Below are 24,800 nucleotides of genomic sequence, written 5' to 3'. Positions count from 1 at the left end.
GATTAAGAATAAAAGAAGCCATTGTGATTTTTAACTACATGTTATTTCTCTACTATAAAAGATGAGGTGATCAGCAATAATATATGTTCTCCCTTTCTTGCCCATCATCCTATCATGTATATTACATTATGTCGACTTCGATGAGATTTTTAATATGTACATTTGATTATACAATCAAAAAATTTCAAATTATTTAAGTTTACTTTTGATTTAAATGGAGTTAGTGTTCACCACCAACCCTTTGCCACACACTCTCTCTTGGTTACCACTGAGTAGTTTTTTTGTTTGTTTGTTTGTTTTAAGGGAGATTTGTCCATGATCTATTACCTGAGATTTTTCATGTGTGAGGAAATCTCCCTCTTGCACTTACACTTATTCTTGGGTCAGATTTTCTTTTTTTACTTAGTACATTTTGCTTCATTCCCTTCTTGCAGTGAATGTTGCTGTGAAAAAAATCTAAGACCAGTCTGATTTTCACTGCTTGCAGGTTTCAATTTCCCAGAATCCTGAGGAAGTCCTTCATTATCAGAGACCTTCAATTATGTAATAGGATATTTATCAGTGACAATAATTTTTCTTTGGTATAAATGATGTCCTTTGGAACTACAGAATCAGTTTTTCCTCATTTCAGGAAAATTACTTTTTGTGTTCCATTTTGGGAGTCAATATATCAGGAACCCCATCTTCTTTTATGTTTCCTTATGTTCAGCCGTGTCTTATCTGCTTTTTGTCATAAGCTTTTATTTTATTGAATTCCTATTCTTAAGGGACTTTCTACTGCTTGAAGCATTGGGTGAAATGGCTCTATTTCTTGATCTCTCTTTTACAGCCTGGTCTTTTTTTATTCTTTTTTTTCTCGTTACTGTGTTATAGCATGTTTACATAGTTACCATGTTATTTTATAGCTCTTAATGATAGTTAAATAAGGTAGCTCTGTGTAGACCTGCCTTTTGCTCTAATGTATTAGATGTACTGTCTTTGACACTCTTCCTGGTAACTAGAAAATTGTTTCACCACCTATGAGCTATCATCTGAAGATTAGAGTTACTTCATCCAGTTTTCCATAGTGCAGTTATTTTTCTGGTGCTTCTGCTCATGCTCTCTTAACAATTGTCTTACCCCTTATCTTCAACCCCATTTAATTAAGTGCACCAAGACGATGCTGCCACCTTCCGATCCTGGGCTAAATACAACTGGAATTTATAAACTGATGCCTTCCTTAAAAGGAAATAAAGATTTCCTGAGGGAGTATAACTGTAAGTCAGATTCCAAAACACTATTCTCAGAGTTCATGCTATCCTTCAAATTCTTGACTGTGCTCACTTTGGCAGCACATATACTAAAATTGGAACAAATTCGTGCCCGTTTTTCTAGACTTTTGAATTCAGTATTTGCTTTGTGTAGTTCTTTGTAACTGGTAAATTCACCCTCTTTTTTCTGATGTATATCTGGTTTTTCCCTTGTTCTGACCTAGATGCTAACCTACAGAGGGTTACACATTTGGCTAAAGATAATCTATGCTCTCTGTCGTCTGTGGACTCCCAAATACTTATTCACATGTTCTGGCAAATTCCTTTTCTGTTCTGTGCTCTAGGAATACCATGAACGTGGGCAAAGACAACAGCCACTGATGATCTTGCACTGATGTAATGCATCTCCTTCCTAGGATATAATCCTCTCCACTTTTCCAAATCCTTCTCAGAATTCACATCTCAAATCCCCACTTCACCCTAAGCCTAATTCCCCAGGAAGCCTATCATCACATTAATCTCTTCTTATCAGAAATTAGTATAATTCAATACCTAATTGTTCTCTAGTTGCTTCATTTGTGCTCATTTAGATTTATGATTATTTTATAGGGCTACTGAGGGAAATGCTTTTTTTGTTTTCTCCACATTTTCTAGCTCAATAGAGGACACAGAGTAAATACTTAGTGACCCCATAAGTGTTGTTTATGTGAGACACATTTTAGTGTTCAGTAAAATAAGATCTAAAGTATTTATCCCTTTCTCATTCCTTAGTACATGAAAAGTAAAGTTAATCTTGAGTACCTTTATTCTTCATAAAAATAATTTGGCAATACGTTATAGTATTCTCAGGACATAAAAACCAGTTGCTTAATGTAGGCAGCTCTTGTTTTGCACAGTAATTCAGTCAAAAAAATGTGCAAGTTGAACCATGCAAAGCAATCTTAATAATCAAAGGGAAAAGTTATGATTGTCCAATGCCCTTTACCATATATGTCAAAATATCAAAAGCTCTAACTATTGCTTATAAATATATAGGAAAATAAAAAATAGTAAAGAAATATATACATTGTACATCACAATTTAAAACGTTAGAGAATTGAGAAGAAAAGTTCTTTTGTTTTGTTTTGTTGCAAAACAATTTACCAAGAGCAATTTGAACAGTGCTTATTTTCTTCTCACAGAATATAGTTCACATGTGCTATAGTTTATAGGCTCTTTTCTATGCCTTGGAGAATCATAATATGCTGCTGTAAGTTTGGATCCACTAAGTTATATATCTTTTGCACTTTCAATGTCAGAAGATATCTCCAAGAGTTCCTTGCAAGTGAAGTTTTCTGCCAGCATCACTTCCTGTAAGACACTTTTATCCCTGCTGTCACAACCACGTCCTTCCTTTGTGTATAAGTTCATTTTCGTGAAGTTCCTCTGGCTCTATACCTAGTTTTTTCAAGCTGCAATAATGTCAACATTCCCATTACCAGCTATTTCTTCTATGACTCCACTTCTGTTCGGTATGAATCTCACTTCCAATGTCATTATTTTTGCTGCACTTTCATCTTTACTGGCTAATTCCTTCTTTCAATTACCATTTTTGTAAAATGTCACATGGGTTTATCACTGGGAGACAAAGAAGCAACATAACTACACACTTTGCTCTGTAGGAACTGAATAACAGATGTAGTGGTCAATTACCTACAGATTTTGAAAGACATAATGTGATTGGTCACTGATCATGACGTAAATCTATGATTTATGTAGTGATTTGTGAAATGAAGAGCTGGCAGTTAAGTTTTCCCTCTATGCAATCATTCACAGAATAGAATAGAATTCAAGTTTCAGTAGCTGAAACTTTAAACGAATAAAACTTGTGTTATCAAAAAACTGGTGTTTCTTAACTAAACTATGGTAACTGAAATTTGTGCATATCTGGACTATACAAAGCAAGACTGCTTATACTTGATTTTAGTATTTTTTAGATTTATAATTCTGTAATTTCCAAGAATAATCCTCTCCTCTTTTATAATTTCTTTTTTGTAAAGATTTTATTTATTTATTAGAGAGAGAGAGAGAGAAAGGGCATGAGACAGGGGAGGGGCAGAGAAGCAGACTCCCCACCGAGCAGGGAGGCCAATGTGGGACTCCATACCAGCACCCTGGGATCATGACCTGAGCTGAAGGCAGATGCTTAACAGACTAAGACACCCAGGCGTCCCACCTCTTCTACAATTTCTGACATAATTAATTTATCACCTTTTTAAAAATTTAAATGTCTACTTCTTCCTGGTAGATTTACCTGTTTACTGAGGTGCTAAACATTTCTTAATATTAATATACAAATAAATACCATCTCTCTTTTTAGTTTCTCAATCTTTATTTTAGCTCAGCATTTAAATTAGGTGCCATGCCACCTAATCTGTTATTCCAATGTCAGCACAACCTTCTTCATAAGCTAAAGCACCTATATTCCTAAGTACATCTTACCTCCTTGCATTTGCATACAAAACATATCCAAGTTATCCTATTATTTTTTCTCAATTCCATCTCCCATGTTTTTGGGAGATGTTAGATGTTAGATGTTTCCAAAAATCACTTATTTTGGGCAATTGGTGATTGCTGTCCTAAAATTTCAGCACAAACTTCACCTAATTTATTATCTGGTCTTAGGTTGTTGTTCTCATCACGAGACTAGTTAATGTGCTGACAAGGATGTTTTCCGTACTAAAATGAAGAGTAGCAATATGGAATATTGAAAGCACACTCATCTGGAATCCAGGTGACCTGAATTGTTTCCTGATCTCTAATCTAAGCAGTGTGGCCTCTAGAAAATCAATTTTTCTGAGCATCAGTTTCATTATCTGTAAAATGATGGGCATCTGGGAAGGAAGATTTAAGGTACATGATTTCTGTTTCTTTGACTCTATGTCCTATCCTGATGGAAGTTTCCTTTTCTTTAGGAAAAATTTCCTAAAATTTTTCCTCAATATCAACCTTGAATACATGCTTTTATCTCTAAAATATTTCTGTCATATGGTAACCTCTTTCTCTCAACTAAGGATATGAATAAGGATGTTGACTTTGAGACTTTGAGATTCCTCCCCACTTCCATAATACCAATTGTTCTTTCTAAAGACTCCTCAGTATTCAAAAGGTAGTGTATCAGAATCTAGCTTATTCCTGAACAAAAAGATTAGATTAGGTAGAAAAGATTAATTCTGATATGACCAGACAATTATATTATGACATTTTTTGGTGCTGTTGGTGCTGGCACAGTCGAGAGAACAGACTTGTCTTTCTTTTGTATTGTTTTACTAGGATATTGTATCATAGGGTTTAGTCATAAAGAATAAGTCCTCAACAAGAATTTACAACAGCAGGAATTTACTGCAGAGATTTCTTTTTTACGTGGCTGGTGGAAAGGCTAGAAAGCCAAACAAGTAATGGTGAGTAGTCTCAGATAGTAAGACATACATGAAGTTACCCACCCCTAGGCAGGAGATGAAGAGAAAAGTGCAGGAGCCATTTATATCCAAACAAGGCTGAGTCATGGCAGAACTGTCCATTTGGAGCTAGTACCACAGAGAAGGCATGATCCCCACAAGAATGCTGCCCAAGGAGGAGGTAGGGGGAAAACACCCTAGTTTTTTCCTCTCCTCTTCACTGCACCACACCCCTATCCACTGCTCCCCCATTATCACCCTGCAATTTCCAGCAGTGCCTCCCATTAGCTGTACCCAGCTGCAGACCTGCTGACACTGAAGCCTGGGAAATGCAGCTTGCAGGAGGAAAAATGAGGAATGGACAGACGGCTAATAGGGCCAGGACAGCACAAGTAAGGATGAGTGTGCTGGTTTCTTCCTCCAATAAAACAGTATATCCTTTGTCTGATGCGCCTCATCTTTGTTCCAGGGAAGCTTATCTAAGGTAAGACTGGATTTCTAGTGAAGAGAATTACAGACGTATTCCATAACCACAGAATACTCTCTCAGTTACACATACTATGCTAAATATGGCTGATTATCCTTGGGAAGTTCTCCCTGACCTCTCTGTGTTGTACTCTCTCCAGCTGGTTCACAAGGCAGAGGCTGGAGAAACCAGGGAATGTTAAATATTCTGTAGTAGCTACCTCTCAACCAAGAGACTTTAGCTAAAGAACAGGCCCGATGCACTAGGCTCTATTCTAAGTAGTTTACACATATTAGCTGCTCTAAATCATTTAGTTACTTTGTATACTAACAACTTTAATATTCTTTAGTGTAGTTAATGCCATCTAACTAGTTAGAAAGAAATACCTGTACCCCTAATCTACCTGGCTATATTTTACTCAATTTATTTGTAAAACATGTTGAGTACTTACCACATGGATGTCTCCTTGCCACCATATTGGAATTCATTAGGCTGCAGGTGAACAGAAGAGAGGTGTCTCAGTCCTATTTGGGTGGAGTGATGAGACGAAGGGCAATAGGAGTTAGCACCAACTTAAGAAATGCCCACGCTTTGAAGTCTCCCCTAACTGACCACCCAGATAGCAATACTAATATGGTAGTTAACATTAGCTACTCTAATGTTATTATCCAATATTATTTCCATATTTATTATTTGAAGAGCTTGTATGCACCCGAGGCTTCTCTATATGGTTCCAGAAGGCAGGATTAGGACAAGAGGGAACAAAATCATCAGCGTCCTAATTTGTTTTCACATTAAAGATGAAATATTCTGATGTTAAGAGCTACCCCCAAACTGAAGACTGGTAGTGGTAGGAGCCCTGCTTCTGGAAGTGTTCAAACAGGAACTGGGTGGTCCTAAGGATATTATAGAGAAGGTACTGAGTAGGAGATTTGATGTGGTGACTTCACAGATTACTTCAGACACAAATTATGTAAATGTTTAAACATATGACTTAATAATGACTTATATGAGGTTTTGTCCTTGCATATATGCAAAATATGCAAAAACACAAAAGGCGTGGACTATCTAGTGATAATGCTTCACCGAGTCCTATAATACATTATAAAAAAGACAAAGCTGGTGTACCTGGGTGGCTGAGTCGGTTAAGTTTCTGATTCTTGGTTTCGGCTCAGGTTATGATCTCAGGTTCATGGGATGGAGTCCCCCAAGGGGCTTCACAGTCAGTGGGGAGTCTGCTTGAGGATTCTCTCTCTCCTCCCTCTGCCCCTTCCCCCACTCATGCTCTCTTTCCTTCTCTCTGTCTAAAATAAATAAATAATCTTTAAAAAAAAAAAAAGGCAAAACTGATGACAGTGGCCACCATTTATTGAACTTCTGTTGTGTTCCATGCACAGTGTTAGGGGCTTGGTAAATAAAATCTTTAATCCTTGTAAAAGTTCTGCAAGGTAGGTATTCTTAGAACAGTAAGAACTAGAAGGGTTAAGTAACTTATCCAAAGTCACACAGTGCATCAAAGAGCTAAAAGTTCTACCCTGATCTGACTGCGGATTCTGTACTTCATTGTATGATTCTCAGGTTTAGGCATCAACTTTAAAAAAAAAAAATGAATCCCTAAATATTTACTGAACACTGGGTACTAGAACAGCACTAAGAAGCTATAATGAAATTTTAATATAAATATAAAATGTAATTCTTGACCTCAGGGATTGAACTATCCAGTTAGGAAAAGAAGACACTAACCATCAAGTAAAAAAAAAAATGAGTGCAACAGATCAACCTGAAATCAATTTTACATCTATAAAATAAAATATATAATTTTCCTTCATAGCAATCAATTAGCCAGTTATAACATTTACTTTTTATTGGGTTTGGAAACCAAGATACGAGAATGTCTAAACATCACCCTTTTTTATGGCTGATGGACTATACTAATGATTTCCACTGAAAAGGCCAATAATTGTGCTGTAATTTCTTCAGTGACCTGTGCACATAAATTTGCCCTTTGATTTGCAAGTCTAGCTGCTATTTAGATAACATGGTATTCTTTGCATTGCCTTCTCTTTAGTAATATGTTTGAAATTTTTGTTCACAATAACCCCAGCTTGGGCTCCATCAGCTGTTCTGCTCTCTACTATCACTATTGTCCTCAATCTCTACCAGGCTGTTGTTTCAAGTGGTCTTTCAGCGTGCCATATAGAGTCAATGAATTTTGGGTCTGAATTCCTTCATTGTATCTGGATGTCATATGGAGGCATTATCTATCTATCTAGTGACATGGAGCAATTTAACAGATAATAACATTATATACTGTAGATGAAAGATACCTATGTAACTATGAGACACCTCTAGTCAAATTTCCAACCTATGGACACATATCTCGATTGGACTAAAGAATTATTACAAGCAATTCTCAAACTCATATTCTTGACATAGGCAGAATAAGTAATGAATAAGTAATGTGTCATGAACATATATGTTATACTATTTTCATATATATGGCTATAATTTTTTTAAAAAGTCACTGAATTTATATAGCTTTTATCATTTTCTTTAATCTTGTCTCTGCAAGATTATAATTATAAACTTGTTTTAATTCAAGTAGAATTAACATCCAGTGTTATATTTGTTTCAGGTGTAAAATATAATGATTCCACAATTCTATACATTACCCAGTGCTCATCATAAGAGTACTTAATTGCCTTCACCTATTTCACCCACCACCCACCTCCCCTCTGGCAACTATCAGTTTGTTTTCTAAATTTAAGAGTCTATTTTCTCGTTTGTCTCTTTTTTTAATTGTTTGCTTTTTTTGTTTCTTAAATTTCACATATGAGTGAAATCAAATGGTATTTGTCTTTCTCTGACTTATTTCATTTTGCATTATATTCTCTAGATCCATCCATGTTGTTCCCAAATGGCAAGATTTCATTCTTTTCGTGTCTGAGTAATACTCCATTGTGTGTGTGTGTGTGTGTGTATATATATATATATATATATATACACAACATCTTCCTTATCCGTTCATCTATGGGTGAACACTTGGGTCATATCCATATCTTGGTTATTGTAAATAGTGCTTTCTTAAATTACTGTTGTTTTCTTTAGGTAACTACCAAGTAGTGGAATTATTGGGTCACATGTTATTTCTATTCTTAATTTTTTTGAAAAATCTTTATACTGTTTTTCACAGTGGTTGCACCAACCACTTGGTTATTATTTTTTGTCATTTTGATAATATCCAATCTTACGGTTTTGAAGTGACATCTCATTGTAGTTCTGATTTACATTTCCCTGATGATTAGTGATATTGAGCATCTTTTCATGTGTCTGTTGGCTGTCTGTGTGTATCTTTGGAATAACATCTATTCAGTTTCTCTGCCCATTTTTATTTTTATTTTTTGGTTGAAGTTTTTATTTAAATTCTAGTTAGTTAACATATAATGTAATATTGGTTTCTACTACTCAACTTCCAGAAGTAGAATTTAGTGATCCATCACTTTCATATAACACCCAGTGCCCATCACAAGTGCCCTCCTGAATACCCATCACCCATTTAGCCCAGCCCCTGCCCACCTCTCTTCCAGCAACCATCAATTTGTTCTCTCTAGTTAATAGTCTCTTGTGGTTTTCCTCCTTCTTTTATTTTTTCTTTCTTCCCCTATGTTCTTCTGTTTCTTAAATTCCACATATGAGTGAAATCATATGGTATTTGTCTTTCTCTGGCTGATTTATTTCACTTGGCATAATAAACTCTAACTCCATCCATGTCATTGCAAATGGCAAGATTTCATTCTTTTGATGGCTGAGTAATATTCCATTATATATACACCACTACTTCTTTATCCATTCATCATTTGATGGACATTTGGGCTCTTTCCATAATTTGCCTGTTGTTGATAATGCTACTATAAACACAGGGATGCATGTGCCCCTTTGAATCAGTATTTTTGTATCCTTTGGGTAAATACATGGTACTGCAATTGCTGGGTCATAGGGTAGTTCTATTTTTAACTTTTTGAGGAACTTCCATACTGTTTTCCGGAGTGGCTGCACCAGTTTGCATTCACACCAACAGTGTAAGAGGGTTCCCCTTTTTTGCATCCTTGCCAACATCTGTTGTTTCCTGTCTTGTTAATTTTAGCCATTCTTACAGGTACGAGGTGATATCTCATTGTAGTTTTGATTTGTATTTCCCTAATGATGAGTGATGTTGAGCATCTTTTCATGTGTCTGTTAGCTATTTGTATGTCTTCCCATTTTTAAATTGGATTGTTTTTTGGGTATTGAGTCATATAAGTTCTTTATATATTTTGGATATTAACCCTTTATCAGATACACCATTTGCAAATATCTTCTCCCATTTAGTAGGTTGCCTTTTTGTTTTGCTGATGATTTTCCTGACTGTGCAAAAGGTTTTTATTTTGGTTACTCCCAATAGTTTAATTTTGCTTTTCTTTCCCTTGCCAAATGAGACATATCTAGAAAAATGTTGCAATAGCTAATGTTAAAGAAATCAGTGCCTAGGTTTTCTTCTTGGAATTTCATGGTTTAAGGTCTCACATATAGGTCTTTAATACACTTTAAGTTTATTTTTGTGTATGGTGTAAGAAAGTAGCCAAGTTTCATTCTTCTGCAAGTAGCTGTTCAGTGTTCCTAACAGCATTTGTTGAAGAGACTGTCTTTTAACATTGCATATTCTTGTCTCCTTTGTTGTAGACTAATCGATCATAAGAGTTTGAGTTTATTTCTTCACTCTCTATTCTGTTCCCTTCATCTATGTGTCTGTTTTTGTGCCAGTACCATAATGTTTTGATTACTACAAATTTGTAGTATATCTTGAAATCTGGATTTGTGTTCTTTCTCAAGACTGCTTTGGCTATTTGGGGTCATTTCTAGTTCCATGGAATTTTAAGATTATTTGTTCTAGTTCTGCAAAAAATGCTGTTGGTATTTTAATAGGAATTGCATTAAGTCTGTAGATTGCTTTGGCTAATATGGGCATTTTAACAAGATTGGTTCCTCTAATCCCTGAGAACATAATATCTTTTCATTTGTTTGTATCATGTTCAGTTTCCTTCATCAATACTTTATAGTTTTTGGAGTAGAGGTCTTTTACCTCCTTGGTTAGTTTACCTTCAATATTTTATTATTTTTGGTGCAATTGTAAGTGGGATTGTTTTCTTAATTTATCTTTCTGCTACTTCATTATTAATGTGTAGAAATGCAACAGATTTCTATACATTAACTTTGTATCCTGAACTTGACTGAAATTAGTTCTAGTAGTTTTTTGGTGGAACCGTTAGGGTTTTCCCTATATAGGATGCTGTCATCTGCAAATAGTGACAGTTTTACTTTTTTCCTTTTAATTTGGATGGTGTTTCTTTTTTCTTGCCTGTGGCTGTGGCCAGAACTTTCAGTACTATGTTAAATAAGAGTGAGAGTGGACATCCTTGTCTTATTCCTGATCTTAGAGGAAAATCCTTCACTTTTTCTCCATTGAGTATGATGTTAATTGTAGGTTTTTCATATATGGTCTTTATTATGTTGAGATATGCTCCTTCTAAACCTACTTTGTTAAGACTTTTTATCATGAGTGAATGTTGTACGTTGTCCAGTGTTTTTTCTGCATCCATTGAAATGATCATATAGTTTCTATCCTTTTGTTATTGTGATGTATCACATTGATTGATTTGTAAATATTCAACTATCCTTGCATCCCTGGAAAAAAATCACACTTCATCATGGTGAATTATTTTTTTAATGTATTGTTGGACTCAATTTGCTAATATTTTGTTGAGGGTTTTTTCATCTATCTTCATTAGATATATTGGCCTATAGTTGTTTGGTCTTATTGTTTTTGTTTTATTTTTTTGAAGGGTCTATATCTGGTTTTGGTATTAGGGTAATGCTGGCCTCATAAAATAAATTTGAAATCTCTCCTATTTTTGGAACAATTTTTTAAAAGATTTTATTTATTTATTTATTTATTGGGGTGAGGGGAAGAGAGAGAGAGGGTGAGAGAAAATCTCAGGCAGACTCCACACTGAGCACAGAGCCTGACACGGGGATCGATCCCATGACCCCCTGAGATCATGAACTGAGCCAAAATCAAGAGTTGGATGCTTAACCAACTGAAACACCCAGGTGCCCCTAGTTTTAGAACATTTTGAAAAGAAAGGGTATTAACTTTTCTTTAAATGTGAAGCTATTTGGTTCTGGACTTTGGATTGTTGGGAGTTTTTAAATTACTGATTCAATTTCATTACTATTAATTGGTCTGTTCAAATTCTCTGTTTCTTCCTGATTTGGCTTTTGAAGGTTTTATGTTTCTAGGAACTTACCCATTTTTTTTAGATTGTTGGATTTGTTGGCACATAATTTTTCATAATATTGTCTTAAAATCCTTGTATATCTGTGGTGTTGGTTATTTCTCCTTTTTCATTTTTGATTTTGTTTATTTGAGTCATTTTTTTAATGAGTCTAGATAAAGGTTTATCAATTTTGTTGATCTTTTCAAAGAACCAGCTCCTATTTCTGTTCAAAGAACTAGCTCCTGTTGATCTGTTCTATTGTTTTTTTTTTAGTCTCTATTTCATTTATTTCTGCTCTAATCTTTATTTTTTTTTTCTTGTACTGGCTTTGGGTTTTGTACTTCTTTTTCCAGCTCCTCTCGGTGTAAATGTTGGTCCCTATTTGAGATTTTTCTTGCTTCTTGAGGTATTGCTATAAAATTCCCTATTAGAACAGATTTTGCTGCAGCTCAAAGATTTTTTTGGACCATTGTTTTCACTTTCTTTTGTCTCCGTGTATTTTTTTTTAATTTCTTCTTTGATTTCTTCATTAATCCATTCATTATTTAGCAGCATGTTATTTAATCTCCATGTATTTGTGTTTTTTCCAGATTTCTTGTGATTGATTTCTTGTTTCATACTCTTGTAGTTGAAAAAAATTCATAAGAGTTCAATCTTTTAAAATTTGTTGAGACTTGCTTTGTGTGTGATAGATGTGTGATCTATTCTGAAGAAGGTTGCATGTGTACTTGAAAAGAATCTGTATTCTGTTGTTTTAGGATAGAGTGTTCTGAATATATCTGTTAGATACATCTGGTACAATGTGACATTCAAAGCCACTGTTTCCTTGTTGATTTCCTATCTGGATGATCTATCTTTTGATGTGAATGAGGTATTAAAATCCCTACTATTGTATTACTATTAATTTCCTCCTTTATGTCTGTTAATAGTTGCTTTATGTATTTGGGTGCTCCCACAGTGGGTGCATAAATATTTATAATTGTTATATCTTCTTGTTGGATTGTTCTCTTTATCATCATGTAATGCCCTTCTTTGTCTCTTGTTACAATCTTTATTTTAATGTCTATTTTGTCCAATATAAGTATTGCTACTTGAGCCTTTCCTTTGCTTCCATTTGTGTGATTAATGTTTTTTTTTCCTATCCCTTCACTTTCAATCTGCATGTATTTTTAGGTATGAAGTGAGTCTCTTTTAGGCGGTGTATAGATGAGTCTTGCTTTTTTATCCATTCAGTCACCCTATACCTTTTGATTGGATTCAGTCTACTTACGTTCAAAATAATTATTGATAGGTACGTACTTATTGCCATTTTGTTACTTGTTTTTTTTGTTGTTGTTTTTGTAGTTCTCTGTTTTTTCTTTCCTAGCTCTCTTTTCTTGTGATTTGATGACTTTCTTTAGCAAAATATTTGTATTCCTTTCTTTTTATTTTTTGCATACCTATCACCAGTTTTTAATTTGTGGTAAAATGCATTTAGCAGTCTATATTAAGTTGATGGTCACTTTAAGTTTGAACCCATTCTAAAATCACCAAAATATATACTCCTCCCCCTCCACATTTTAGATTTACAGTGTCATACTTCACATCCTTTTATTCTGTCAATACCTTGACTGATTTTTATAGATATATTTATTTTACTGTTTTTGTGCTTAAACGTCCACGCTGGTTTTATGTGATTAATCTACTTTTATTACGTTTATATGTACCTGTGAAATTTTTTCCTTTCACCATTTTCTTATTCCTGATTATAACCTTTCCTTTCCACTCAAAGAATCCCTTTCTTGCAAGACTGGTTTACTGGTGATGAATTCCTTGAACTTTTGTTTGTCTGGAAAACTTTATTTTTCCTTCTGTTCTGAATGGAAAGAGTGTTCTTTGTGGTGGTGTTTTTCCTTTCATCATTTTGAATATATCATGCCACTTTTTTCTGGCCTACAAAGTTTCTGCTGAAAACTCAGCTGAGAGCCTTATGGAGCTTCCTTTTGCATGTAACTGTTTTCTCGTGCTGCTTTTAAAATTCTGTTTTTCACTAGTTTTTGCCGTTTTAATTATTATGTGTCTTGGTATGGACCTCCTTGGGTTGATTTTGTTGGGAGTTCTCTGTGCCTCTTGAATCTGGATGTCTGTTCCATTCCCCAGACCAGGGAAGTCTTCATCAATTATTTCTTCAAATAAATTTCTGCCCCTTTCTCTCTGTTCTTCCTCTGGGATCCCTATAATGGAATGTTGTTATGCTTGATGGTGTTGCTGAGTTCCCTTTACCTATTTTCATTTATTTTGTTAAATCATTTTTATCATGTTTATCATTCTTTTATCTTTTTTATCAATATATATTTAAAGATATCTGTTGTAGATCAGCTTTTCGGAGAAGCAGACTCTGAGATGGAGCTTAGCACACAGGATGTTTATGAAGGGTTGTCTGTGGAAGGGGGAAGAAGCAAGAATGAACAGAGAGAGTTTAGCTCTGATGCTGGACAAATGACAGCATCAGCTGTCCTCATGGGGGACACTGGAGCTAGAAGGTCCCTTCAGAGTAGTCACAAGTCAGCCTGAGATCAGCCATTGCATGTAATCTAATCAGGAAGTGTTGGCCAAGTCTTTTTGTCAAGTTGTTTCTTCCCTGCTGGATCTTCACTAGGGGGATTAGCATGTGATAGAAATATTCACACTTTGTGCCCATTCCCTTAGGTCCAACCTCATAGTTTTAGCCCAAATCTATTTTCCCAAACTTCTACTCTTTCTCATTCTTGGACTCTGACAAAGGGGACCAGGCTGTATATCATGTACCTAACCAACCAAGCCATTCACTACTGTCCATGAGTACTAATATGTTTTATATATGTGGCACTTCTCTCTTCACACCAAAGTAAACAAAAAACCACATTAATCATTGTACCGTCTTCTAGTGTCCACCCATCAACAGGGCTGTGTTGCAGTTACCCTCCATTTTCAACTTGTATCTCTTGAGCTAACCCATTTGTGAACCAACTCAGGCTTAGTTCATAGATCCTCCATATATCTATAGGTATAAGCTAAAGGAGAGGTACTAGTTCAACAGTGGCAAATCACATGCGTGTCTTGGGTACCTGTTCCTATGCCCTCTAGTCCTGCTCATACTTCAGCCAAGGTGTGCAACTTCCACATAATGGTGGATTGATGTTGGACCTGCCCAACCAGATGACTTGATAGTTCATGACAGAAACCAACTCATAATGAGTAGTTATGGCTACCAAGTCACTCAGTACCTGTATTCATTTCCTATGCCTGGTGTCACAAATTATCACAAATGTGAGGCTTAAAGAACACATATGTATTTTCCCATACTTTTGGAGACCAGAAATCCAAAATCAGTAACCTTGAGCCAAAATCAGTAACCTTGGGCCCAAATCAAGGTGTTGGCAAGATCATACTCTCTTAAGAGGCTCTATAGAAGAATGCTTCTGGCAGTGGCCATCATTCCTTGCCTTGTGGCTGCATCACTCCAATCTGCCTTCATGTTTGCATTGCCTCCTCCTCCTCAGTCTATGTCAAATCTTCCATCTCCCTAATATAAGTATACATGTCATTGTATTTAGGACCCACTCAGATAATCCAGAATAATATCGCCACTTCAAAATTCCTAATTTAATTGCATCTGCTAAGAGTTTGCCATGTAAGAACATTCACTGGTTTCGGAAATTTGAATGTGGATATCTTTAAGGGAGCCATTTTTCAGCCTACTGCAGTACTTCATGGTCAGGCATCTTGGCTTTACCAGCACCCAGTAGCAGGCCTGGAAGTGGTTTTTCAAAGACATATAATTGTCTGCTAAAGATGCCATGACTTTGTGTAGAAACCTAGCCATCTAAATTGTGAGTTTCTCATTTAGACAGCATCTTTTCCTACCACTACAATGACTAGTTCCATAGGGTTTTCGGGGTCATGTGTCCCAACCTGCAGGGAAGCTTGTAGCACAGACCACACCTGCTGCAGAGCCCTTTTCCTGCTCTGAGAGGCTCTCAAATTTGGCAGTATTTAGAATCATCCAGATTATGTATCAGAACATTATTCCTAGGTATGGAATATCCTGCCTCAAGAGCCAAAGAATTTGACATGGTGTTGTGCTTCCTTTGCCATACTGGAAGTGAGAGATGCAATAATTTGTCCTTTGTCCTTTGCCTTTGATGAGATATTAAAGCATGCTCCTAACCACTGGACCCCTAAAAATTTTACTGATAAAGTAGGCTTCTAAATCTTTATAGAGCTTATCTCGCACATTTTTACCAAGGTTTCCAGCACTCTAGCCAGCTTTTGCACATCCTAGCTGGTCAGCATGAAGTCATGGATCAATGTGATGTCATGTAGAATGTCCAGACAGAACAGATCTCTTGGGGCAATATTATGGTAAAGGCTAAGAGAAATAATGTAGTCCTGCAGCAGAACTGTAAATATATACTGTTGGCCTTTCTGTGTAAATGCAAACTGTTTCTGATCCTCTTTCTTTGCTAGGAATGGAAAATAACTCATTTGTCAAATCAGTGGCTGCATATCATATAGCTGAGGTCATATTAATCTCTTCTAGCAAAAATAGTGCATATATGGCATAGCAGATGCAATTGGGGATTTCTTTTTTTTTAAGATTGATTTTATTTATTTATTTATTTATTTATTTATTTATTTATTTATTTATCAGAGAGAGCACAAGCAGGGGCAGCAGCAGGCAGAGGGAGAAGCAAGCTCCCTGCTGAGCAGGGAGCCTGATGTGTGACTTGATCCCAGGCCCCTGGGATCATGACCTGAGCCGAAGGCAGCTGCTTAACCAACTGAGCCACCCAGGCGTCCCAAGGATTTCTTTTAATTGAATTGGTGGTAGTCATTTTCTAGGATCCTTCTGATTGTTGCGTGGGCACCAAATTGATTAAGTTAAGTGGAGGTATGATAGAAACCACCAGTCTTAAACCCTTTAGATGTTTTAGAGTGGCACTAATTGTTACAATCTCTCTGGGGCAAAATATTTATTTTGCTTTCTTTCTTGGCTGTACTGGGGAAGAAAGGAGGGCAGTTTCATGTGGCCTTCCCAACTGTGGTAGATTTAACCCCCAAAAGAACCCAATGGTGGTGTTTTGCCAAATACTAATTATTTATATTCTGAATATATAATCAAAACCCATAGAAATGGCCTTTGGGTAGGTTCACAGACCAATGGACCCAATATGCTTGGATGGTTATCATTACTTCATTTTTTACCTGTCTTTAATATGCCTCATCTCTAGCAGGAGCCTGTGATGATGTTTTCAGTCTCAAGGTATTGGTGAAAACTCAGATCTTGTGCCTTGTAGCTCTTGAAATGTTCATGCATTTCTCTTTCCCTACCATATAGTTCCACCAAAGAAAATGGCTATAGGTCCCTTTGGGGAAGGATGGAAACCTTTACCAAGTATACCTGCCATAATCTTTCAGGGTCATTATTCCAGGGGAAGTGGCCTCTTTAGAGAGTGGGCTCCAGATCCAAAAAGTAGCTCAGGTGTAGAAATTGGGAAAGAAATTATAGCCTTATATTGGAGAAATTGCCCTCAGATTTATAATAACCCACCTTTAGTTTCCTTTGATTTTACAAAATGAGTGTATCCTTGTTTCCTACTCACTTATTTTTATCTCTAAGGTCATCATGTTTTATTAAATTTGTAAAACCCTTGCTTTTCCTTCTACTTTACCATTAAATATAAAAATTGCATCTCCCTAACTTCTAACAGTTAATGCTATCAAATGTCCTCTATTTTTCCAGAATCCTATCATCCCTATTGCTATCAGTGATCCTAATTCTCTAATACCCTCTCTTATTGTCAGCCTTCTCCTACAGAGGAAAATCAGCACCACTAATTTTAGTGATGTTGGTCACCCCCCTTTCAATAGTACATTCTTTATAGACTTAATAAATGGTCTACCCCCTGGGTCTTCCCATGGCACATAATCACCTGGTACATCTCTTTGCCTTACATAGCATGCCCACTTCCTTGTGTCTTTAAACAGTTTTTGCTCTCTGCCAAAGTGATATCTGGCATTTCAGCTTAAGTTAGCAGAGGCCATTGATTATTCGATGCTTCCAGGAGACATCCTAAAGGTAAATTTATACCATCTCCTAGTGTCATTACCAAGGTGTTAAATCTAGTATGCTGGGAGAGTGATCTCAAATTAATAAACTTTCCCTTACCCAACCTTACACACTGGCCCTTTTGATCAAAAGCCCTCAAAATTAAATACAACACGTATTTTCTTGGCTTTGGTTGTCACACTACTGGCAAAGTCTTGAGAGTCCTTTTGGATAGAGTCATTTTCTTCCTTTATCAGATTCAGCCCATTCCCAACTGGACTATTCTGTAATTGAGCCTAGATACAGACCCGGCGACTTGATAGGGAATAAGAATAGATCCCGAAGAAAGAACATGTCTTGCATGGGAAAAGCCTCTATATTATCTTTAAGCAAAAAGGAGTTGGTCATTTCAATAGGGAAGGATGAACCATAATAGCATCCCACTAACCTTCAACTGACCATTTCTTCCATATTTATTAGACTCATGATACATCACAACAGCTAATTCAGTCCCTTCATTGGCATGCCATACCAAATCACTACTAAAATAAAAGTTTTAACAATTAGACAGAGGGGCTAGATAGCTGGGGCTATCTCTGTTCTATCTTCGACCAGTTATGGGATCCTTGTTGCCAGTAGACAGTGAGTGAGTAGTAGACAGACAGTGAGTGATGCACCTCCAAACCCCATCTTAGCACCTGCTTTCTCAAAACATTCCTGGTATCAAGTATCACAGGTCAGTTTGGGTTCCCTGTGAAGCAAATTCCTAAATGGAGTTTAGCAGGCAGGATTTTTATTAAAGAGTACCTTTGGGATCAACACTTGTAGAACAGAGTTTGATGTGTTCAATTTCTGTTGAAAGCAGGAATTTCTATTGTTTTAGATCATGACCATGGGACCAATTCAAATGTTATCAAATGTGTAAGATATAACCAGAGAAAACTAAAAATACAGGAAAATTTGACAAGTCCTTTTCAATGTTTATATCTTACATTAAACCTTAAAATTCACTTTGTTTTGAATGAATTTTCAAAACCTTGACTGATGTGCATAGAGAATTTTCAAAGCAGAATTAAAAGAAGCTACTAGGGTGCTTGGGTGGTTCAGTCGTTAAGCGTCTGCCTTCGGCTCAGGTCATGATCCCAGGATCCTGGGATCGAGTCCCACATCGGGCTCCCTGCGCCGCAGGAAGCCTGCTTCTCCCTCTCCCACTCCCCCTGCTTGTGTTCCTGCTCTCACTATGTCTCTCTCTGTCAAATAAATAAATAAAATCTTTAAAAATAAATAAATAAATAAAAATAAAAGAAGCTACTAGTAGAGTGACACCTGGGTGGCTTAGTTGGTTAAGCGTCCATCTCTTGATCTCAGCTCTGGTCTTGATCTCAGGGTTGTGAGTTCAAGCCCTGTGTTGGGCTCAACACTGGGTGTGGAGCCTACTTAAAAAAACAAAACGAAACAAAACAAAACTAGTGGTAGAAATCTAAGCAGGATAAAAGGTAAATTTACTTATTCCTTTAACATATAGTTATTGAATAGCTACTATGTGCCAGATCCTGTTTTAGACACTAGGAATATGTTGGTGAACAAAACAGAAAAAGATCTCTGTCCCCAAGAAGATGAGGGAGGCAGACAATCAGCAATAAACATACTAAATAAGTAAATGATGTGGAAAATGTGATGATAAGTGCTGGGGGGAAATGAGCATAAAGAGTGTGATGATGATAGCTTCTTTTTTTTAAGATTTATTTATTTATTTGAGAGAGAGAGCAGTGGGGAGGGGCAGAGGGAGAGGGGAAGAGAGTCTTAAGCAGACTCCATGCTGAGCATGGAGTCCGATGTGGGGCTCAGTCTCAGGACACTGAGATCACAACTTGTACGGAAACCAAGAGTCAGACACTTAACCAACTGCACCACCCAGGTGCCCCATGATGATAGTTTCAAATGAAGGGGTATTCATTGTAAGCATCTCTGAATTTAAGTTTGAGCAGAGACTTGAGGGACAAATGAACCATGGTATACAGTGTCAACATTTGTCCCCAAGCCCCAATTCTCACAGGATGATATAGAGTGCCCAGTGATGAGTACACAGAGAGTGGGTTGCATTAGAGCAAAAATTCCCTAAGTTTAGGGTATCCCAATCTTTTATACTGAGCAGTAATCCTGCTTGACTTTTATCCCCATGGGGAGACACTAGTTCTTTCAAGGTTGGTTGCTACACAAACAACCTTAAAACATATTCTAGAACAAAGGGAGTCAGTGTCTCTTCTCACAAAACTTAACAGAAATGCTATAGACCCAAAAGGAATGGTTTGGTTTTTTTTATGGATGAGACATTAACAAGAGCAATTCATGGGATTAATGGGATTTAAGACCTAATTGGACTCTGAGAAACCAACGGAGGGTTCTAGAGGGGCGGGGGGTGAGGGGAGGGGTTAGCCCGGTGACGGGTATTAAGGAGGGCATGTACTGCGTGGAGCACTGGGTGTTATACGCAAACAATGAATCGTGGAACACTACATCCAAAACTAATGATGTAATGTATGGGGATTAATATAAAACAAAACAAAACAAAACAAACAAACAAACAAAAAAAACCTATTGGAATTAAGTCCTAGAGAGAATGGAAGGAGAGGATTTAGAGACAATAATTACATATAGACAATTATTTTTGAAAAGCTTCACTGCAAAGGAGGACAGATAAGTGGGATAATAGCTGGAAGAGAAATGCATTCAAGACACATTTTCTCTTTTTGGTTTTTAAGATGGAAAAGACAAAAGCATTTGTATGCTGATGAAAATGACCTATTAGAGAAGGAAAAATTGATAATTTGGGAAGGGGATGCAACATTACTGAAATAGTGCCTTTGAGTAGAGAAATGGGATGAGATTTATTTTAAAATGTAGGTTTTCAACCTTCAGATTATAGCTTAAGGGGTAAGAGATCATAAGAACACAGAATAAATGAATAGAGGCAGTGGTAAGTTTGTGGAAGCTTTCTTTTGATCACTTCAATTTTCTCAGTGAAGTAGGAACTGAAAGCAAAAGTTGAAATTGAAAATCAGAAGTGTTAGAGATTTGAGTAGAGATGAGAAAGTATAAAATAGTATTATGGGAGGGTGGGAGAGTGCATGAACCGGAAAACTATACGGTTGCCAAGGAATCTACCTAAGGCCCCTAACCATGAATTTGAAGGTAGATCATTCGGCATGTTTTTGTCTTTTCCCAGTCTTGAGTAGTGGATTAAGTGGATAGTGTTTCAGATTTTTCCATCTTCCTGCTCCTTCCCATCAACTGCACTGTCAAGGTGTCAAGACAATGAAAAATATGTAGGTTCTGGTTTATCTTTATGCATTCCAGTTTTACTTGTTTTCTCCCCTTCAAGCTTTTTCTCCCAATTGTTTACCCTGCTGACCTACAGTGACTCTTTGCCACCCCCAGATGCAGAGACTAGAGCCTTCCACAGACTCTTTCACCAGTTCCTGCAAATGTGTAAAATCTGATCCATACTATAAATTTCTTTGTTTCTTATCACTCACAGTGTTTCTGCTCACTTATTTGAACCTCAGCTGATACTGGTAGCTTTCTATATACTCCTACAGACCTTCTGAAACTGGGTCTGGAGGTCAGCTAGGTGTTTTCTTTGTTTGTCATTATTGGTTATAATTACTCTCCCTATTCTTCCCTAACCTCTGTCCCCCATCTCATTTTCAAATATCATATCATCGTATTATATCACCCACTACTTTCCTTATTGCTTTCATCTTGATGGTTTCATGCCTGGTTCAGTCACTCCCTCCAATGCCAACCCAGCCCCTTCTCCTGTTCTCCTTGCTTTCTCTTTCATATCTAAAATTCTTTAAACATTTTGGGGTTTTTATATATTTTCCTTATCGTGGTATACTCTACACAATAAAATGCAAAGACTAAAGTGTGCACTTAAATTAGTTTTGTCAGATTTTACATCCATATTACCATCACCAAATCAGATATTGAGCTTTTATATCATTCCAGGAAATTCATCTGTGCCCATTCCCAAAGAGCATTTATCCCCCACCCTGCCACATACACACAGGACAAAAGCTTTTGAGGTTCCTCCCATATTAGATTAGCTTTGACTGTTCTTTGTAGTTCATATAAATGAAATCATATGTATTCTTTTGCATTTGCATTCTCTCACTTACCATAATTTGCAATCCAATATTAACTCTTGGTAAGTTCAATATCCATATAGATAATAGTTCTAATACCCTATATTTTGAATGCCTTTCCTTCAATGATTTTTTTTTTCTTAACTGATCTTATCAATTCATTTCCACTGTTAACCCTTGCTTGGTCGTGATCGACAATAGATTCCTCACACCTTAAAATCTTAATTCCATGCATCCTACTTTCCAGTCACCACCACACAATTCTCCAGCCAATGGAATTTTTTTTTAAAGATTTTATTTATTTATTTGTCAGAGAGAGAGAGACACACACACACAACCAGAGAGAGTAGGAGAGGGAGAAGCAGGTTCCCCACTGAGCAGGGAGCCCGATGTGGGGCTCGATCCCAGGACCCTGGGACCATGACCTGAGCCGAAGGCAGACGCTCAACGACTGAGCCACCCAGGTGCCCAGCAGCCAAAGCATTTTTATATCCTCACTACAACAGCCCTTCAATTCTATCAGAGCACATAATTTATGAATACTATTACCCTTTACTTTTCTCATCTCCAGAATGTCCTCTTCTTCTCCCTTGCCCACTTTAAATTATCCCAGCCATCATTATAACCACCTTCTTGCATATACCCTCAATTCCCTTGATACTCTCTCATTGCCTCCAAGATTGACAAGGCTGGGTGACCTGCAGAAGATGATGATTTTCTCCATGGAGCTATACACATACCTGGCGCAGAACTTGGAGAAACTAAAGGAGGTGACTAGGAAGGTTTTCATGCTGCCCCATGAAAATAAGATGATCCAGGAGAGCAGTGAAACTATGGCACTGGCACACTTCACTGACCTTCAGAACATAATGGCTACTGCTTCACTTTTGTCTTTCAAATACCATGCAAATTTCTCTTATAGCCAACTTTTGCCTAGAGCCTCAAAAGGAAGAGAATTCTGAGAATCATAGTTTCACTTGAGCTGAGTTGACCCAGTACGAAGCAACCAAAGGCTCTCGAGAGAGAGAGCTGTAGGGGAAACAAGGTTCTTAAGAGAAAGCCAAGTTTCTTTTAGAGCAAGAGGATAAAAGGAACAGTTAGAGAAATTATGACAAAGCATAATTCCAGTGGGAATAGCAGAAGTGTTTCTGTAGATGGAGAGGCTTTGGTGATTAGGACAAAATAGGAAGTGCAAGCAGTTAATTGGAAATTAGAATGCTGGTGTGGAGGGTGAGATGGGATATTGGTGTTTATTGAAGCCACATATATAAAGATAATGGAGTTAGCGAGATTAGTTCTGTTGGACTACAGGCTGACCATGGTGGAGAGACTCTGGTGATTGGGGACAGACAAATTGGTTGTCTGAGAGCTACCTTTCAGATACAAATAAGCCTGGGCTGGTGGTTTTACTCCAAACTCAAAAGGATCTCACTTGAAGGAAGTGAACAGATCAGGGGAACTCAGGCTTTCCCTTATCTCATACTTAATTTCCGCAAGAGCCACTATTTTATAACTTATTTGTTCTCGACTTAACTTTTCACCAAAGGTCCCATAGACTCTTTTCCCTCTATGGTATTCACATTTTGAAACTGTTTCTTAAATCAAATACATTGAGATTCTTTAGTCAATCAAAGATTTAGCTGCCAATCAAAAGTAGATTTTCATGAATCAGTCACTGTTATCACAAAGAAGAGAAAAAAATCAACATTCTAGTTGGTCTGAGAAAGGTCATAAAGGAAACAAATTTTTTTTTAATTTGCTCAAATTCCAAAAATATTGAAAATAGTGTAGGCTTCAGTTGAACCTGATAGACTAAAGAAAGGAAGCTATACTAAATAACATTAAATAGATTTTTAAAGTTATTAAAAATCTACAAAGAAAAATGGGACATGAAACATCAGTAGATAAGTTATTTTAAAAAACTGTAGAACCTGAAAAGTTCCATGATTTACTCTCTATTCATGCACATTAAGCCTTCAGCAATAGCCAAAATGGAAGAATCCCAGTTCTCTTTCTTTCAACTGGTCACTAGCCTTGGCTTGGTTAACGTTTTTTTCCAAAGCAGTAGCAACAAAATTTTAACTTTTAAAATTTAAGTGTTCCATGTATATATAGCTAAAATGCCATGTATAACAGTTTTCCTATCCATTCTCCCTACTGTCCTCGGTCCAACCAAGTTTAAGACTGAGACAGTTTATGAAAACTGAGAACACTCAAAAAAGTTGTCCCCCATTCGTCTACCTTCATCAGTTTCCATGTCTCTACATTCCTTTACCCTGAACTTCAGCCACAATAATTATGAGGCTTTTCTCACATTTTGTTTTCTGTTTTCAGGCTTTGCTTCACCCATTTTCTCTTTCTGGACTTCTTTCCGTTTTTTTTTTAAGATTTATTATTTATTTTGAGAGAGAGAGAGAGCACAAGTGGGGGAGGGGGAGGAGCAGAGGAAGAGGGAGAAGCAGACTCCTCACTGAGCAGGGAGCCTGACAAGGGGGTCGATCCCAGGACCCTGAGGTCATGACCAGAGCCGAAAGCAGATGCTTAACCAACTGAGCCACCCAGGTGCTCCATTCCATTTCTTTCTTTTTTTTTTAAACTTTTTTTTTTAAGATTTTATTTATTTATTCATGACAGACAGAGAGAGAGAGAGAGAGAGAGAGAGAAGCAGGCTCCCAAGGAGCAGGGAGCCCGATGCGGGACTCGATGCCAGGACCCTGGGATCATGACCTGAGCGGAAGGCAGACGCTTAACCATCTGAGCCACCCAGGCGCCCTCCATTCCATTTCTTAATTAAATCTATGAACACACTCTCAAGGATTAAATTAAATACATATCACCTCCTCAATGAATCCTTCTATGAACCCAAAACCTAGACCAATTGTTCTGTATTTCATGTACACATAGTACTTTGCTTGTACTTCACTTTGGCAATTAACAAAACTTGACACATGTTTATCATGACCTGTAGGCCTTACGTTACTGGAAAACAGAACAATGTCATATTATTCATCTCTGAATCACTAGTGCCTTGAAAACAGTAGCTGCTTAGTAAATGTATATTGAATTTGGGAATGGTGGTAGGTTTGTTTATTCGTCTTTCAAGTTGGTCATAGTA

General features: G+C 36.9%; 1 protein-coding gene across 1 annotated transcript in view; it reads left to right on the top strand.

Moving 5' to 3' along the window:
• Nucleotides 1-2,660: 2,660 nt before the first annotated feature.
• TUSC3 (tumor suppressor candidate 3) overlaps nt 2,661-24,800 on the top strand; it is a 277,668-nt gene continuing 255,528 nt past the window's right edge. Inside the window, exon 1 of the mRNA XM_028099684.2 lies at nt 2,661-2,761. The gene's annotated coding sequence lies outside the window, so the exon portion shown is untranslated. The remainder of the gene's footprint in view (nt 2,762-24,800) is intronic.

The sequence above is a fragment of the Eumetopias jubatus genome, unplaced genomic scaffold, assembly GCF_037043125.1.
Source record: "Eumetopias jubatus isolate StellerSeaLion01/CBP00866 unplaced genomic scaffold, mEumJub1_p1.0 scaffold_2, whole genome shotgun sequence".
NCBI lineage: Eukaryota > Metazoa > Chordata > Mammalia > Carnivora > Otariidae > Eumetopias > Eumetopias jubatus.
The sequence above is the reverse complement of the archived record's forward strand: the minus strand, read 5'-3'. Positions and strand labels throughout refer to the sequence as shown.